The 15835-nt window shown below is 43.1% G+C and overlaps 1 long non-coding RNA gene and 1 pseudogene across 1 annotated transcript; both read right to left on the bottom strand.

Moving 5' to 3' along the window:
• Positions 1 to 3921: 3921 nt before the first annotated feature.
• Positions 3922 to 6110, bottom strand: LOC119134991. The gene is made up of 3 exons (XR_005100467.1): positions 5933 to 6110; positions 4959 to 5030; positions 3922 to 4880 (listed from the first exon to the last, which is right to left on the bottom strand). It is a non-coding gene; the product is annotated as an uncharacterized LOC119134991 (long non-coding RNA).
• Positions 6111 to 11527: 5417 nt separating this feature from the next.
• On the bottom strand, positions 11528 to 12836 carry LOC119134802 (annotated as a pseudogene).
• Positions 12837 to 15835: the final 2999 nt, after the last annotated feature.

Here is a 15835-nt window from a genome sequence, read left to right as displayed (position 1 = left end):
CTCTGTTGCGACAATATTTTGTGGCAGTGTATGATCTGATTGGTGGTGATCCCTGATTGGTGCCCCTCATACCCAGCCAGCCTATCAGTGCAGGGGGGAGTGGCTTCATCAGTGATTGGTTTCAGATGTGCCACCAGGTGCACTAATTGAACCTCCTATTTAGAAAGGACTCTGCATTCAGTCTGGCTGTTTGTGTCATGTGAATTGTGTTGCAGAGTCAATCTGTCACCATAATTGTTTGGGTGTGTTTGTGCTGGTGTTCTTATGTAGTGCTTTGTGTCAGGGAAAACTTTCTTAACACAATAAAGCATTCAAGCCTAATGGTGCCAAAATGAATTTTAAGACCTGAAGCATTTCAGAAAAATGTGTAAAGAAGTTGTGATTCATGTCTTGAGATGTCGTATGCTCATTAGGGACACCTATTTCCAGCAATTGTGTGGAAATCTTCAATAGAACAGGTTAAGAAAAAGAACAGGTTAACGGCGGCCGTGCTGCAGCGATTGCTTTTATGGCAGACAGTCGTTCCCTATGCTCATCTAGAATAAAAATGCTTCTCTTTGCTCTTACTTGTCCGTAAAGAGCCGCACACGCATTCACACAGGCAACTCAGTTACAGGCCATTCCATTTTAACAATGGCAAATTGACCAGCCTTTTCGTCTGCTTTTTGAAGCCTTTACAATGTCATAAGTTCCTTTAGTCTTAACATTATTGGCAAAATGTCATGACAGTTTTGTTCCTTCATTTGAGCTTTTTCTGATGTCATTGATCTTGATAGAAATTTAGAAAAAAATACAGAGATCCTAAAAACACGTCACGTCTCGAACCCAAACTTGCATACGAGTGTGGAATTCAGTTGGATTCTGTCAGAATGTGAATTATGCTGGTGAAAATATACATATATTGCTGTGGGAATATTGAAACTATGTCCCTAGGTCAATTGAATGACCTTATCATGCATATAGATAATTCCTTGAATGATTATATACATTGTTTATCACAGGCCACCGAACTGGCGTGCCGTGGGCCAATCGGAATGCTCATCTCCCTGGTTCCACTGTTTTATATGTATTTGGCGCCAGCCATGATGTTCAGTTGAAATAAACCACAGTAACGGCAACCCTGGTGTGATCATTGACACATCCGAGAGCAAACTTTTACGTACGTGGTGTCAGGAATAAGATGAGCCTTCTCGCCGGCGAGTTTTTATCTTTTCTTTACCGTGTACGTGTAGTGCTTGTTTATTACGTTACGTTTTGTTCGCGTTGGCTACCATAACGACAACAAGCCGCTCTTCTTCCCTGAAATGGCGGACGTATTTTGCAGACCCGACCCCCACATTTTCAACGAGAACATCGCAGAGAATTGGCGTGTTTTTGAAAGGGAATATGCTGTCTTCATTGCCGCGGCACAGCCAAGACCAGGCTTACATCCTCCTCAACATCGCTGAAACATCGAGCGGGAGGGTCTATGCCCCAAAGGTGCGGGTTCCTGACGGTGAAGGATGGTTCAGGATTGTCACTACCGCCGAGTCCAGAGAGGATCCGGTGTGCCTTAAAAGAAAGTTCGCTGAAATCGCCAACCCACAAAATAACAGGATGATGACAGACACAAGTTTCAGAAGAAACCAGAAGCAAGATGAGACAATGGAATAGTTTGTTAGCAATCTGAGGATCAAGGCCAAATGTTGTCACTTCGGGGAGATAACGGATGAGCTTATTTGTGACCGCATCGTCTGCGGCATTACAAGTGACACTTTGAGGAAAGCCTTGTTGAGGGATAGCAGGCTGACTCTAGCCAAAGCCATTTCAATCGCCCGCATTCATGAGATGATAGAGGAAAGCAGTAAGACACTAGCAACAGCAGCTACCAGCGTTGATGCAGTTAAGCCAGCACCAAGTAGTTTGGCCAAAAACCAAACCACTGGACGCTCCATAAAGTATCCTAAAATGCTTAAACTGTGGAAGTAGCCACGCAGCTAGGCGGGAAAGTTGCCCTGCATTCGGTAAGCAGTGCCACAGCTGCAGAACACTCAATCATTACAAACAGTGCTGTAAGTCTAAACCACGCAACCAACTATGTAGAGCCACGAGACGATCGGTGAACGAAGTCCACGCAACGAAGAGACATTTTATGTGGATGAGGCAGACAGTCAGGTGGTTTATGTCAACTCGACAATGACAAACGCATTGAAATGAAAGTTGATCCAGGGGCAAAATGCAATGTGATTCCACTAAAGAATCACAGAAGAGTGACAAATTGATAACAAATAATCAAGCAAGGGAAGACGGCCAGCCTCGTCTCTTATGGAGGCACCAGACATCAAACGTAGCCTTGATGTCCACTAGGTCACCGTGGAAAGCAACACTGACTTCAGTTTACAAGTACTAGCTCAGTACAAGGACCTATTCAGCAACGAGCAGGGAGAACTTTGTCACATACTCCATGAAGCAGCATCTCATTGTGCAGCCTGTGGTCCGCCTTGCCCTCCCCCTATTGCAATGCGCGAGAGAGTAAGGGGCGAGCTTGAGCGTATGCAGTACATTGACGTCATAACACCAGTCACAGAGCAAACCGACTGGGTCTGATCCATGGTAGCGACACACAAGAAGGACAAGAACAAAATCAGAAAGAGTGATTTGTTACTATGGACTTAAACGACACGGGAGAAAAATGCAATGTGATGCCACTAAAGAGTCACAGAAGAGCCATGTTGCCTCAAGACGGCGTTGAAGATGCCCCACCGCCCAATGCAAAGCGTGGAAGAAGTTGCAGCACAGATGTTGGGAGCGACAGTATTGTCTGTTTTTGGATGCCAAGAATTCTTTCTGGCAGATAATAATAATAATAATAATAACTAGAAAATGCAATTCCTGGAGAAATTGCATGTGAAGGCGAAGAAGTTGAATAAATACTTAGGGAATGCTGCAGAATAATGTTTAAATTTGGTTGAAAAATGTAGAAATTTGAAGTGAAAAACTAAATTTTGTGAAATGTTGCAAAATGTTGCGCATATTTTAAACGTTAAAACGTGAAATTTTTGAATTTGGCAATTTTGGGAATGTCCTCAATGTGATTTGAATGCGGTGAATGATGTGGATTTCAAACTGGAAGGATGTAAATGAGTTGAAATGGATTGAATCGGTCGAAAAATGTAGAAATGAGAAGTGAAAAAGGAAATTTTGTTACATTTTGCACAAATCTTAAACGTGAAAATGTGAATTTTTTTAATTTGGCAAGTTTGGGAATGTCCCCAATGTGATTTGAATGTGTTGAATGATGTGAACTTCTAACTGGATTGACGTAAATATAAAATGTTGTATATGCCATTAAGACTGAATGGGGAAAAATAGGCCGGAAATTTTTGAACTTTGTGAAAACTTAATTTTTTCTTAATAAAAAAATTAGAGCAACGGTGTCATTAATATTTGGAATAAGTTAAAAGCGGAACGGAGTGAATAGGTTGAAGTGTGTGGAAATTGTTAAGCATCAAAAAAGTGGGCTGAATACTGTTAACTAGAAAAGCAATTCCTTGAGAAATTGCGTGTGAAGGCGAAGAAGCTGAAAAAATCTTGGGGAATGCTTTTTGCGTTAAGCCCGAAAAACGGTAAGCTCCAAAAACGGTAAGTGGGAAAAAATGGTAAGCGCAAAAAACAGTAAGCGCAAAAATCGGTAGGTGAGAAAATGGTAAGCGCAAAAAACGGTAAGCAACAAAACTGTTAACGGTAAACGTGAAAAAACGGTCATGGGGAAAACGATAAGCGGGAAAAACGGTACGTGAGAAAACAATAAGCGCAAAAAACGGTAAGCGAGGAAACTGTCAGCGCGAAAAACGGTAAGCAGGAAAACGATAAGCGCAAAAAACGATAAGCACAATAAACAGTAAGTGCAAGAACGGTTGTTGTGAAAAATGGTAAGATAATGGCTCGTGTCGACATTGCCATTAAGAATGAATGGGGGATTTTAAGCCACAAATTTGCTAATTACACAAAAACGCTAAATGTTATGAACAAAAAAAATGGTAGCAAGCGTGACATGAATTTTTGGAACGTGTGAAAGTTTGAATGGGGTGAATCAGAAAATGTAAACTCTTCCCAATGAAAAGCGCAACTGCACCCCATCCAACCCGAACTGTGACAGAAAACAATGTAGGTAAATGGACAGCATTGGCAAAATAAAATCTTCATTTGCAAATTTCGACCACTTCACCCTCCGAATAAATGAGTTTAAGTGGGAGTCCATCTTGTGGTAATTTTGGTGGCTCAACGAAAGTCTTGCTCCATACACTCAAGGCAATTGTGGTTTCAACCCCCTCCCCATCCACCAACTTGACCTCCTCCTCCTCAATCATTACCCCTATAGCCACCAAGTTTACAGTTGCATCGTAGCCCTAGGGAATAAAAACACAATTAGGTTTACTCAGGTGAAAACTGAGAACAATTATAGAACTCAAAGGTCACGAATAACTCCATAAAGTTAAAGGTCAATTCATCACAGTCACATCACATGCAATTACTAATTCATAAAATCCTTCCATTATCTGTACCGTTTTGTCCCCACCAGGGGGGGCTGTTTGTAGACACGCTGGTCACAATTCAACAGCCTTTCTCATAAAGTTGTAAAATTTGAACGAGATTGTATGGAAAGCCGGCATTTGTAGTATTCTACTCGTTCATTCACAACAACCTAAACTGATGACATTCCTTTTCCGTTTTACAGCCTTTTCTTTACTCACCGATATCTTTGAATATTGGGTCGTATTGAAAGACAGGCCGAAATCATTGGTCACGGCACTAAGGTGCGTGAACGTGTAGAAGGCCCCAACCTTGATCGGGGTCAAGGTCGCCTCCCTACACACCGCCACTCTTATGACCGCTTCGTTCTGCAATAGTTTAAAACCAAATATTACTTCAGTATGCATGCGTGAAGTGCAATAACATTAAAGCGACAGGTTACTTACTTGTTTTAGGAATACGATGCTCAATGGCACCAACCGAGCCCCGCGTACAGACACTATTCTGCTTGGCTGTTTCTAATTTGGAACAAACAGACATACCATTGCGTTATCCTGCAATGTTTAATGCAAGAAAATAATTTTTTGTATTTTTAGTAGTTCTAAATAGATATTTAACATGCATGTGCGCATGAATTAAACTTACACTTTCGACCTGTCCCTCAACGTTTACCAGCCCCTCAGGAGGGTTTCTGATCACCTCGCTGAGGGACATTGGCAACGACGGGGGGAAAATGAGGTGGAGTGCCTCAGCCCTTAAGGCATCGCTGCAGTGCACCTCCGCCCCCACGTATATTCTGCTGCTCTTCTGACTTAGCAGCACGTTGGGATTTTTCGCCTCCGCCATGAAATGGGCGAAAACGTAACTGTTGCCCTTTGTGACTTGGCTAGCCAGATGACTGAAAAGAGTCATCTTAAAAGGGGTCGTACCATCACAGAGGGCAACAGTTACGTTCTCATAATGCCCATCCATTTCACAGGTCGACTTCCACGCTCTGGCCCGAATGTCGCGCCGCATCCCCACCACTTGCGCTTTGATGACCTTTCTGTTCATTCTGAAAGAGAAAGTGCCAAACGATAATAATCAGGAATTTTTCGGATCTTTTTTTTGTATACACATTTCCATTTCATTCCAAGTCTGTGAAGAAAATTTCAAAAAATGTGCAAAGTTCTTGTCAATCTGGCCATTGCAACAACAGGACAATATTTTTTCCGAGTATAGTAAATGAAACGGCAGAATCTTAGAATATTTGATTAACCTCCACCCAGTTTGAAAATGATAATTTGCACACCAACACATCAGTCCAGGTTAAAACAAAATAATTAATAAATGAACTAGGCACATGCCTCAGTGTTTATCGAAGATGTTCATCCAAAATCAAATTTGAAGTTGGAGGGGAGATACCTGAGAAACCACTTACCTCTGTCTTCAAGTTTGCTGTAACGAGGGCAGCTTGGCGTCTCCACCCGCTTTTATGCGTGGTGGAGTAAAGAAAAAAGCTGTTTGGGCATATCGTCACAACTTTATTAGTTACACAGATAGATAAATAGATCTTTATTGTCATTGTCACATGTACAACAAAATTAAAAATGCCAAACGATCAGTGCATCTGCTAAGTTAAAAAAAAAAAAAAAAAAAAGTTTATATAAACTACAAACAACACAAAAGCTCCAGCTCAGTGGCCTAGTGGTAGTGTCCACCCTGAAACTGGAAGGTTGTGAGTTCAAAACCCAGCCAGGTCATACCAAAGACTAATAAAATGGGACCCATTGCCGTAAACAATCACAGCAATGTGAATAAAATCCGGAAGTAGGAAACAAAGTCAATTCACTTGTTTTTTTTCGGACACCACAATAAACCGTCAAGACATCAAATGTTTTACTGATTCAATACATAATAAACATAAAAAAAATTATCAACAAGAATAAAATGAATAAACTGGATTTGATTTAAATGTGTTCAAATTCACATTTTAAATAGTGAAAACGCAAAACATGATAAACCAAACCAAGTTGGTGATTTTTGGGGGCAAAAAAACAATGATTTATTTTTTCCAGCTGAATGAAAGACAGTAGTGGGGTAAAAGTACTGTATTTGACTTGAAAAAGTTATGTTTGAGCATGTGAATGCTGTTTTTTATTATTAATGTTAAAGTCAGTGGTGTGGTATTATCGTATGTTGAAACTATAATATTATATACGTATATAGTGTGTTAGAGGAGGTCTCGCATAATGTTGTCAGTGGGGTGCGCTGTGGTGCACAAGAGGGATTGTACTGCTATGTGAGACACGAGTGGGGAAAAATAAAAAGTTGCTGAATGAAAAACTTACATTAGCGTTCATCTCTACTCCGCATAAACACAAGTGTTTTTTTTTATTTAATAATTCAACTGTAGCATGATTGTAGATGGTATTAGACAGACTTGGGATACATATACAAAAGATAATGTAAACATGGTTTGAGGCAAAGAAATGTAGAAAGTCCAGCAATTGTGCAAATCAAAATGATTACCGTATTTTCCGCCCTAAAAGGCGCACCTAAAAACCTAAAATTTTCTCAAAAGCCGACAGTGCGCCTTATAGGCCAGTGCGCCTTATATATGGATCAATTGATGAATTTGTTGATCCATACTGGTTGTACACAGTGCCCTGCCAAAATGTTTCAGTACGTTTTAGTACGACTAGTAAATTACAAGGTCGCATCGCTTCCCAACATTACGGCAACTGTAGTCAGGGGGCGTCACCGAATAGCTGTTGTACCCGCGAGGCTATTTCATTTAAAAATAGGCTGCTCTGTTAATGTTTCGAGTAAATCTACGGATCGATATGGAAGGGAAACATAGGTAAGTAGTACCAATGCGTTAGATCGAACTTTAGTCAGTTCCGATCATTTTATAGGAGATCGTTTTAGAAAAGCGATTGTTTACACTTTGCTGAGGCTCATGGGAGATTGCAAGCTGAGGCTCGTGAGACTTTGCGGATGGCTAATGCTATTGCGATAGCTGCTATACGTACCAGGCTATTTCATGTCAAAATAGGCTGCTCTGTTAATTTTTCGAGTAAATCTACGGATCGATATGGAAGGGAAACATAGGTAAGTAGTACCAATGCGTTAGATCGAACTTTAGTCAGTTCCGATCATTTTATAGGAGATCGTTTGAGAAACACGATTGTTTACACTTTGCTGAGGCTCATGGGAGATTGCGAGCTGAGGCTCGTGAGACTTTGCGGATGGCTAATGCTATTGCGATAGCTGCTATACGTACCAGGCTATTTCATGTCAAAATAGGCTGCTCTGTTAATGTTTCGAGTAAATCTACGGATCGATATGGAAGGGAAACATAGGTAAGTAGTACCAATGCGTTAGATCGAACTTTAGTCAGTTCTGATCATTTTATAGGAGATCGTTTGAGAAACGCGATTGTTTACAGAGGGCTCGTTGGTTATTGGCTAGTGGATGCATACCGCAACCCTAGTCAACCTCAGTTTGATGCAGTATAGCTTCTATTTTATGCGCCTTATAATCCGGTGCGCCTTATATATGGACAAAGTTTTAAAATGGGCCGTTCATTGAAGGTGCGCCTTATAACCCGGTGCGCCTTTTAGGGCGGAAAATACGGTACAACTTCAGAGATCAAAGCACTGCCGAAAATAACAAAGTAACCAAATAAATGTATGATTAAACAATAAATAAGCAATCAAACAAATAAACAAATAAATAAATAAATACATAAAGGAGAACAGAAAACAGACTGTACGTATCTGAGACTTAATAGAGTAAAACCAGAGGAACAAGTTTCCAACAGTTAAAGGCCAGGCTGTTCTTTGTCTGCATTGCATGTCGACCCGCAGGCAATACCCAAGAAGATACGATAAAAACATGAAGGAGGTGAGGAAAAGCAGCAAAAATAAAGAGGGCTTCCTGACAATTTTCCTTGCTGGCTACTCATAGAAGTCAAGTCAAGTGAAATATATTTACATAGCCCTAAATCACAAACAGTGATTCACATAGACAAACAAATTGGCAATTATCCTCAAAGCATCCCCTGATCTTAAGCTCCCAAAAGGGCAAGGAAAAACTAGAAAAAACTCTACCAGGGGAAAAATGAGAAACCTTGAGAAGGGACCACAGATGGGAGGATCCCCTTTTCAGGATCACCAGACTGCAATGGATGCAGAGAGGGCACATAAAATACATCATGTAAAAAAAAAAAATCAATGAAAAAGTGGATGTCATCAAAGCGAAGAGCTGCCGGAGGTGCCCTCGATTGTTGCATAGAAGAATCAGCAGAAGTCCCGATTGCCATGCTGGTTTGGGAGTTTGTGTTCCATGATACTGGCCTCCATCGTACGAGTGTTTTCGAAAGACTTGGCTCTCGCTGTGCTACAATATAATATCATTATCAATTCATTTTTGAAAATCACATTACAATACTTCAAGCACATGTACAACTAGTATCCATGTACTAAAGAATGAATGACATGAACACATCCACAAACCTGTGTCTTCTTCAGTCATTTCTCTGGCAAGACAGGCCAAATCTCATCAAGGTTGAGTGCCAGGGGGCCAAACTCCTGTCTTGACAAATGGAGCATGTGGAGCCACAGGAAACACGGGAAAACTAAAACAACAAACATTGGGTTGGTGAGGATACGAGTTGAAAAACATATTTAAAATTGAAGGGGATGTTTCGTGGCAATAGTCAATCATAGATTTGTTGGCTACTCACAGAAGAATGAGAAGTCCTGCTTCTTGCCTCCCTGGTTTGGTAGTCATTGGTCCATGATGAAAGTTTTTGCATGCTCAAGGTCTTTGTGGAGAAAAAAAAAAGGACAATCCAAGTAAAGTGATTAAAAATGTATGATTCTGCAGAGGGGCGGCTCGGTGGTGCACTGGGTAGCACGTCCGCCTCACAGTTGGGAGGGTGCGGGTTCGATTCCACCTCCGGCCCTCCCTGTGTGGAGTTTGCATGTTCTCTCCGGGCCCGCGTGGGTTTTCTCCGGGCACTCCGGTTTCCTCCCACATCCCAAAAACATGCTTGGTAGGCCGATTGGAGACTCCAAATTGTCCCTAGGTGTGAGTGCGAGTGCAAATGGTTGTTTGTCTCTGTGTGCCCTGCGATTGGCTGGCGACCGGTTCAGGGTGTGCCCCGCCTACTGCCCGATGACGGCTGGGATAGAATCCAGCACTCCCGTGACCCCCGTGGGGACAAAGCGGTTCAGAAGATGGGTGGATGGATTCTGCAGAGGCTATACACAAGCTTGGCTATGAATTACAAAATGTTACAATGTTACATGATATGTCATGGTTACCTCTGGCCTCCAGTGTGGAGTGAACTGCTTTCGCCAGATAAAAGAAACTGTTAAAATACAGAAGAGTGAAATAGAAGCATTTAGTGTCTTTAGAAAAAAAGGCAAAAACATGTTTATTGATGAACAACTTACCTCGTCTGTTTTCTGTTCTCGCCTCGTGATTAAGACGTTAAGAAAATTGAAAAAAAAAAATAATAATGATAAAAAAAATAAAGTTTAAAAGGCCTTCCCTTAAGTCAGGGGTGTCCAAACTTTTTGGAAGGAGGGCCAGATTTAATAAACTGAAGCGGCCCGGGGGCCAATAGTTTTTTCAGACATTTTTTAACTACAAAAATTTCATGAAAATACACACTGTTATAAAACAAATTTCATTGTCACAATTGTCTTTATTTTTCAAATGACAAAATAACCAAATATAAGCCATTCAGGGTGTCCAATTTGGGGACCTCAGCATTGCGTCTCTGCTTTTTGCAGACAACGTGGTGCTGTTGGCTTCTTCAAGCCGTGATCTCCAGCTCTCACTGGAGTGGTTCGCAGCCGAGTGTGAAGCGGTCGTGATGAGGATCAGCACCTCCAAATCTGAGTCCATGGTCCTCGGTCGGAAAAGGGTGGAATGTCCTCTTCATATCAGGGATGAGATCCTGCCCCAAGTGGAGGAGTTCAAGTATCTTGGGGTCTTGTTCACGAGCGAGGGCAGGATGGAACTTGATCGATAGGCGGATCGGTGCAGCGTCGGCTGTAATGAAAGTAAAAGAGTCCAGGTTCTCCCCTGGCCCGCTTGCAGTCCAGACCTGTCTCCCATTGAAAATGTGTGGCGCATTATGAAGCGTAAGATACGACAGGGAAGACCCCGGACTGTTGAACAACTGAAGCGGTTCATCAAGCAAGAATGGGAAATAATTCCACATGAGAAGGAAAGAGAATTAGTCTCCTCGCTTCCAAAACGTTTATTGAGTGTTATTAAAAGGAAAGGTGGTGTAACGAAGTGGTAAACATGCCCTTTCCCAACTTCTACTGCATGTGTTGCAGCCATGAAATTCTAAGTTAATTATTTGAAAAATGAAATAAAGTTTATGAGTTTGAGGATTAAATACGTTGTCTTTGTAGTGTATCCAACTGAATATAGGTTGAAAATGATTTTCAAATCATTGTATTTTGATTTTATTTACATTTTGCACAATCTTTCAACTTCAACCGAATCCGGTTTGTACATCCATTTATCTTGTTTGTTTTGTAGGGTTGCAAGGGGCAGGCTCACTGGACCAGTGGGCAGCCAATTGCAAGGCACATATTGAAAAATAAAAACCCACATTCACATTCTAACCCAAGGCCAATTTACACACGTTCTTTGAATTGTGGGAGGACACCAACATACAGTGGCAAGCATTTGGTTTTCCGCGAAGAGCTCTCGCGCTCGTGCATGGAAGTACTGTATTTTCTGGACTATAAGCCGCTACTTTTTGCACAAGCTTTGAACCCTGCATTTTCTAGTCCAGTGCAGCTTACCAAGGAATTTTTCATGACCTTGATGATTTTGTAGGATTTGTGCATATGTATGGAAATTAAACATTAAAACACCTTGAGCTTATTGTCCCGTGCTGCTAATATATAAACAAAACCATACTTTCCCCTAATTTTATCTGGCGTGGCTTTTATTCGGCTGCGGTTTGTAGTCCAGAAACGGTATTCATGCATCTGTGGCCTTACGGACTTGGCTGGTGTGATTCACATTCGAATTAATCCTTGAGTGGCGCTATCAGGTGGCGAATGACGGCGATGCTCCAGGAATGCCCCAGGACCCTCTGGCACTGCAAGTGGCCCATATTGTTCACATCCGTGTAGTGTTTGGGGAAGCCAAAAATCTGCTCCATTTCACTACACCACAGTTGCCGCTCATGATGACCAGAAGTCTCAATTTCCCTTGAATCATGGAGTTTGTCTTTGTTATGATGGTTCGCACCTTGTCCAGCTTTGCTACACGGCCAACTTCCAAACACTCCTGAAGCTTCACTTTTTGATCCAAGGATGCGCCCACCGACCTATTCTTGCCTGGAAGGTTTCCCCAGTAGTAGCGAGCTCGATGTGCGGGGCTGACAGTCACACAGGATTGACAGTCACAAACAGGATTGCAGTTCAGGAATCTGCAGATGTCCGTATTGTCTCTGCTGGACATGAACACCACGTTTTCAAAGAGCCAGATGAAAGGCCGGTCGTCACCCTCCTTCGACTTCAGCAGCGTCGAAATGTGGTAGAATTCAAGGAAGAGCCTTCCGGTGCCATCAAACAATCCTTTCCGTAGGGGATTGACCATGAAGAGGTCGTTGCAAGGACTTCCTCCAATCAGCAGGTCAAAAGGGCCCCATTCAGCGAGGTGTTTCCTTGTGATGGTGCAGACGTCGCTGACGTATTCAATCTTGCCAGCGTGCTTGATCATACCCACCGCGATGGAATCCTCACAAATCTCTGACGCAATGTAGCGTTCCACCTTGAAGCCAAGGTCCTTGAGCCCCAGGTATCCTGTTGCAATACCGTCAAAGAGCGACAGAACCTTCAAGGGCTTGTGTCTATCTGCAGCGATGGCCGGGTAATCTGTATGAGGCTCAAACTCCATGGCGCTGTTGTTGGCAAAGAAGTGTTGGACCTTGACGCTCCAGTCTGGCCTGAGGTTGAGCTTTCCCTCGCACTGTGTTGGCTGGCAAATGTAGCAGATCCACGGATCAATATCTTTCAGCTCACAAAAGGTTACCTCTCCCACCAGGATCTCCACGCACTCCTTACAGAAACATGACCTCTGACCCGCCACAGCCCACGGTGCAGTACGACTGGTAGCCATCTTCATCGTAGCGATGCAGTGTTTCTGTGAAGTCTTTCTTGCATTTGAAACAATGACCACCTTCAAAGAATGGGTGCTGCAACAACCACATCAGGCGACCCGCAAGCCAAACAACAATCTTCGATTTTTGTGCCTTTGTCTCGAAGCCTCTCAATTAAAGTGTCTTTTGTGAAAGTGTAGTTGCAGGAGCTTGCTCGACTCTTAAAAGCATGTTTCCTTTTCACAGACGGCTGGTAGTCAGTGTTAGCAGAGTTATTTAAATAAAATGAGTCATACTGTGGAGACAGAGAAAACGACGACTCACTTTGGTTTGCCAGTGCCCAATTAACACATTGGTAAAACCTGGATTTTATTAAGAACATTTGTCAAACAGAAATAGTAAAAGCAGTACTTCCTGTGTAGCATCCTTCAAAATAAAACTCTCAATATACAGAGCACATATACTAACACCCCCACTTGCTCTTATATTGGTAAATACATGCAAAATAGAAATACAATGATTTTTCTCAAGGTAATGCATACACATTTCATAAACATAAATACCACCAAATTCATCATATGATAGAAACACATTCCATAAACAAATGTCTACTCTCCAAACATAAATGCCACAAAATTCATCAACTTAGACTTTGTTGGAGGTTTTATCATGAGATCAACCACCATATATTCTGTTGGACAGTAGTCCAGCATTACTTTGCCATCGTTAACAGTTGATCTTACAAGGTGGTACTTTACGTCAACATGTTTACATTGTTGTGTCTTTGTACAGGATTTTTAGCTAAGGCTATGGCTCCTTGATTCTCTTCATAAACCTTTGGCTGCTTGTAATGATACCCATCAATACCATCTAACAGTTGTACTAAATACAGACATTCTTGTACAGTTGAAGCCAAGGCCATGTATTCAGCTTCACACGTTGAAAGAGCTACTGTTGCTTGTCTTTTGGTTTTCCATGAAATTAAGGGACCAAATTGGCTCAAGCTAACACAATAACCTGACGTACTACGTCTGTCAGTATCATGTTCAGCCCAGTTTGCATTACTGAATGCTTCCAACCCAAGTGGTTCACCATCACTCTTTTTGTAACACAACATCTTTTCCTCTGTGCCCTCAGTACATGTTTTATCGTAGCCCATTGTTCTACGTATAGTTGGTTTGGAAAGGTATTGGGAAAGTTTGCTCACTACAAAGCTTAGATCTGGTCTGGTACATGTTGATAGATTAAGCTGCCAACAGCCTCTCTATATTTCTTCAGATCACTCAGGGTTTCTGTGTTTTCAGAATAGTTAAGCTTAGGTTCACATGGCTCATGGCTTACAATCTTGCATATCAAATCTGTCAAGTATTTTGTCAACATATCTTTTCTGTGACATTGTTATACAGTGATCAGTTTGATGAAAATCAATACCCAGAAAGTTGTTCAGTTTACCCAAGTCTTAGACTTAGACTTAGACAAACTTTATTGTCATTTTGTCAACACTGGGTGTACACAAAACGAAATTACGTTGCGTACGGCTTTCAACAATGTAGTGGTATTGCGGCTGGTTAAAAAGTGACATTCTATATAAAAATATGAAATAAGATAAGTATAGAGTACAAAGTGCAGCAGTGATAAAGTATGTAAACAGTGCAGGAGAGAAAAACAGTATTTACAAGTGTGCAGAGGAATGCTACGTTTGAATGTTCAACAGTCTGACGACAGCAGGGAAAAAACTATTGCAGAACCTGGTGGACCTGCAGCGGATGCTGCGAAACCTCTTCCCAGAGGGCAGCAGGGAGAACAGTCCATGGTGGGGTGTGATGGGTCACTGATAATATTACGGGCTCGGGACACGCAGCGCTGGGGTGACAAGTCCTGAATGGAGGGAAGAGGAGCCCCGATGATCCTCTCTGCTGTCCTCACCACTCTCCTCAGGTTCTTCCAATCGGAGGCGCTGCAACCTCCACACCACACCGAGAGACAGCTTGTCAGAATGCTCTCTATGGTGCTTCGGTAGAACGTCCTCATGATGGGTGGGGGCAGGTGGGCTCTCCTCATCCTCCGCAGGAAGTACAAGCGCTTCTGTGCCCTCTTGACTAGTGTGGTGTTCACAGTCCAGGTGAGGTCGTCTGTGATGTGGACCCCCAGGAATTTAGTGCTGCTGACCACCTCCACAGCTGAGCTGTTGATGATCAGTGGAGCGTGGTGAGGCTGGTTCTTCCTGAAGTCGACGATGATCTCCTTCGTCATCTCCACATTCAGGATCAGGCTATTGTCTCTGCACCAGCCCACCAACTGCTCCACCTCCTCTCTGTAGTCCAGGTCGTTGTTGTCCCTGATGAGGCCCACCACCGTTGTGTCGTCTGCAAACTTCACGATGTGATTGGTGGTGAACCTGGGGGCGCAGTCGTGTGTCATCAGGGTGAACAGCAGGGGGCTCAGGACGCAGCCCTGAGGGGAGCCTGTGCTGAGGGTGATGACATCTGAGGTGTTCTGTCCGACCCGGACTGACTGAGGTCTGTTGGTGAGAAGTCTAGCAGCCAGTTTCGAAGGGGGGTGCTGAAGCCCAGGTGTTCCAGTTTTTCCACCAGATGCTGTGGAATGATGGTGTTAAACGCTGAGCTGAAGTCCAGGAACAGCAACCGCACGTGGGTGTTCCTCTCCTCCAGGTGAGCCAGGCTCAGGTGAAGAACGGAGGAGATGGCATCCTCAGTAGAGCGGTTCTGCCGGTAGGCAAACTGGAATGGGTCGAATGTTGGGGGGAGTCTGGAGACGATGTGTTCTTTGAGCAGCCTTTCGAAGCACTTCATCATGATGGGAGTCAGTGCCACAGGTCTGTAGTCATTCAATGAGGTGATTTGAGGTTTCTTCGGCACCGGAATGATGGAGGCAGCCTTGAAGCATACTGGCACTGTGGCTTGGCCCAGCGAGATGTTAAAAATGTCTGTGATGACACCAGCCAGCTGACCTGCACATTCCTTGAACACCCGCCCAGGTATGTTGTCGGGGCCTGGGGCCTTACGTGGGTTGACTCTTCTCAGAGTCTTCCACACGTCGGCTGAGTCAAGGCAGAGTGCCTCCTCTTCCTGGTGGGGAACAGTTTTAACTGCAGGAGTGCTGTTTAGTGCCTCAAACCGCCAAAAGAAGTTATTTAGACCATTTAGGAAGTCAGCATCAACCTCACCCACCGGGGGG

This window comes from Syngnathus acus, chromosome 15 (assembly GCF_901709675.1).
Source record: "Syngnathus acus chromosome 15, fSynAcu1.2, whole genome shotgun sequence".
NCBI classification, from domain to species: Eukaryota; Metazoa; Chordata; class Actinopteri; order Syngnathiformes; family Syngnathidae; genus Syngnathus; species Syngnathus acus.
Note: the sequence above shows the minus strand (reverse complement) of the source record. Positions and strands in the feature narration are given on the sequence as shown.